The following is a 3,909-nucleotide window of genomic DNA, read 5'->3' as shown; positions in this document are numbered from 1 at the left end:
TGTACAGAAACCCAGCCTAAAACCCCAAACAGCAAGCAATGCAGGTGTAGAAGCACGGCAGCTAGGAAAAACTCCCTAGAAAGGCCAAAACCTAGGAAGAAACCTAGAGAGGAACCAGGCTATGAGGGGTGGCCAGTCCTCTTCTGGCTGTGCCGGGTGGAGATTATAACAGAACATGGCCAAGATGTTCAAATGTTCATAAATGACCAGCATAGTCAAATAATAATCAGGAGTAAATTTCAGTTGGCTTTTCATAGCCGATCATTAAGAGTATCTCTACCGCTCCTGCGGTCTCTAGAGAGTTGAAAACAGTAGGTCTGGGACAGGTAGCACGTCCGGTGGACAGGTCAGGATTCCATAGCCGCAGGCAGAACAGTTGAAATTTAACACAGTAAATGATTGATGTTGAGTATTAAGGATCCTGAATCCAAAGATAGTGCAGGTGGCTAGATGGAGACTGTCAGAACAGAAAGCCCCTGACAGTGTTCCTCTCTTCTCCTCCACCTGCAGAGAGTGGACGTGTGGAGAAGGCTCTGAGGAAGACTCACTTCAAGCCCAGCTCAGTCCACCATCCACCCGCTACTCCCTCCCTCTAGCCCTTCCAGCCATCCAACCTTTGAAGAGTCCCTCACCTGCAGACTAACCTGCTTGTGCTACAGTTAGCTACTCCCAAAGAACAACAACACTGATGAAAAAGCATTGCAGGAGTGATGGAAAGTTACTCTGCATCACCATTCCGTGAGTACAAATGCCTTTTCTTGGCTGGTTGACAGGACAGTGTGGGAGGGGTGGGGACATTATTGTTATCGATAAATAATGACAAACCTCCTGGCATTGACAACTTAGATGGAAAGCTACTGAGGATGGTATCTGACTCTATAGTCACTCCTATCTGTCATATCTTTAATCTGAGTCTAGAGAAAGTATTTGTCTTCAGGCCTGGAGGGAAGCCAAGGTCATTCCGCTACCCAAGAGTGGTAAAACGGCCTTTACTGGTTCTAACAGCAGACCTATCAGCTTGCTGCCACCTCTTAGCAAACTGTTGGGAACAATTGTTTGACCAAGTACAATGCTATTTCTCTGTTAACAAAATAACAACAGACTTTCAGCATGCTTATAGAAAAGGGCACTCAACATGTACTACTGCACTGACACAAATGACTAATGATTGGTTGAAAGAAATTGAAAATAAGAAGATTGTGGGAGTTGTACTGTTAGATTCTCCCTCCAGCCTTTGATGTTATTGACCATAACCTGTTGTTGAGAGAACGTATGTGTTATGGCTTTTCAACCATATTGTGGATTCAGAGCTATCTATTGAATAGAACTAGGAGGGTTTTTTTAATGGAAGCTTCTCTAATAAATATCAAACATGTAAAGTGTGGTGTACCGCAGGTCAGCTCTCTAGGCCCTCTACTCTTTTCTATTTTTACCAATGACCTGCCACTGGCATTAAAAAAAACATGTGTGTCCTTGAATGCTGATGATTCAACCATATACACATCAGCAACCACAGCTAATGAAGTCACTGAAACCCTTAACAGAGTTGCAGTCTGTTTTGGAACAGGTGTTCAGTAATAAACTGGTCATGAACATCTCTAAAACTAAGAGCAATATATTTTGTACAAATCATTCCCTAACTCTAGACCTCAGCTGAATCTGGTAATGAATGGCTTGGCTGTTGAGAAAGTTGAAGAGACTAAATTAATTGGTGTTACCTTAGATTGTAAACTGTCATGGTCAAAACATATAGATTCAATGGTTGTAAAGATGGGGAGAGGTTTGTCTGTAATAAAGAGATGCTCTGCTTTTTTGACACCACACACCACAAAGCAAGAAATGCAGGCTCTAGTTTGATCTTATCTTGATTATTCTCCAGTCATATGGTTATGTGCTCCAAAGAAAGAACTTGTTAAGCTGTAGCTGGACCAGAACAGAATGGCGCGTCTTGCTCTTCATTGTAATCAGAGAGCTAATATTAATACTATGCATGTCAGTCTCTCTTCGCTAAGAGTTGAGGAAAGATTGACTTTATCACTTCTTGTTTTTATAAGAAACATTAATGTGTTGGAAATTCCAAATTGTTTGCATAGTCAATTTACACACAGCACTGACACAAACACTTACCCCACCAGGCATGTCACCAGGGGTCTATTGAGAGTCCCCAGGTCCAGAATAAATTCAAGGAAACGTACAGTGTTATACAGAGTCATGAGTGCATGGAACTCCCTTCCATCTTATATAGCGCAAGTGAACAGAAAACCTGGTTTCAAAAAACAAATAAAGCAACATTTCACGGTACAACGCCTCTCCTGCATGTGACCTACTTGTTGTGTGTAGGTACTGACACGTATGTGTAACTGATAGATGCACACACACACACTACATGTTCATGTTTTTAAATGTATGTAAATTGTAAAGTATTTTGTCTGTAATGTCTTTTCCGTTATGTGTCGAACCCCAGTAAGAGTAGCTCTCACCATTGGCGTCAGCTGATGGGGAGCCTGATAAATCAAACAAAAAAGCTAAGTTAGTACACCAGCCATTATAGCATTAACAGCATTTCTCTGATCGCCATTCCAGATTGAATTACAAAATACTTTGTCTCATGGACTATGTAGAAAAGCTTAATTCAAAACTGTAACCTACAACACGGCGGAACATTATGTGGAACTGTTTACATAAAAGCCTCTTCATACCAAAGTTAACCTATTGTTGCATTCTGTCAAAATATGAAACTGTAATATGGTGTACAGCACAGGTCATCAACCTTTTCCTTTTCGAAGACCACTGAGCAAGCTTTCAAGAGTGCCCAATTGAAAAGGTTAACATAAACACTCTCACACATTTGCACACACACACACACACACACACACACACACACACACACACACACACACACACACACACACACACACACACACACACGCACACGCACACACACACACGCACACACACACACACACACACATTAAGAGGCTGCTCTTTACAATAGCTCCACAGTGTGCTGGTGTTTATGACAGGTAAACCTATTATCATCTCTGCAGTGAGAGCATCTCCAGCTCTGCTCAGTGGGAGGCTCAGAGGAGAGAGATCCCAGAAATCTGTGAAATACTTCAAACCCTTCAGTATAAGCAATAACCCAAAACGCATCTCTCATGAACACCTGTATTCATGGCTACTGTACAGAAACCAGTCATCTGATTGGCTGTGTTAAATCTAATGTTTTACTTTCTTCATGTTGATACAAACGTAGACTTGTGTTTTCTGATTGATGTCACTAAAACAATCCACAAGATAAACACAGTTGGAGGTGATTACACATCTAGTGACTGAAATAAACAGGAGAACTAAGGCTATAGGGTGTCCTGAGATTTCAGTACAGTCAATAGTCTGCCAGTGCCAATCATAACTATTTCCTTACGCAGACAAAGTAAACATCCCTCTTATCTCCTTTAAGCATTGTAGTGTGAAACATAGATTGTTGTAACAAAGGTCTGGCGTGTACCTTGGTCTGATGACGTGCAGAATACTGCAGCAAAAGTACTCGTGACAAAGGTTTTTACTGACCTCTAGTGATGGATTCAAAGACTAACAAGCAGTATGAAATGAGGGGCATTCTTCAGCTCAGAGTTAAATGGGCAATCCCCAGTTCAAACAAAAACAAAGCAGCCACCCCCTACTTGTTTTGGTAAACAACTGAGGGATGGGGCTGGAGAACTTTAACCACTCTCAAAGCTATGAATACAAGGACTGACCATCCATGATATCAAAAGTATAGTTTTAACCATGTTTTGAGGCTATACAGTGTTTGTTTAAAATTACATTGTTTACAAACAATGGAGTAAAACAAGCTTATATTTATGGTTCTGATGGGGTGTGACAGTTGAACTAAGCTCACGAGGCATT

This window comes from Salvelinus namaycush, chromosome 2 (assembly GCF_016432855.1).
Source record: "Salvelinus namaycush isolate Seneca chromosome 2, SaNama_1.0, whole genome shotgun sequence".
NCBI classification, from domain to species: domain Eukaryota; kingdom Metazoa; phylum Chordata; class Actinopteri; order Salmoniformes; family Salmonidae; genus Salvelinus; species Salvelinus namaycush.
This window is presented reverse-complemented; position numbering follows the sequence as displayed.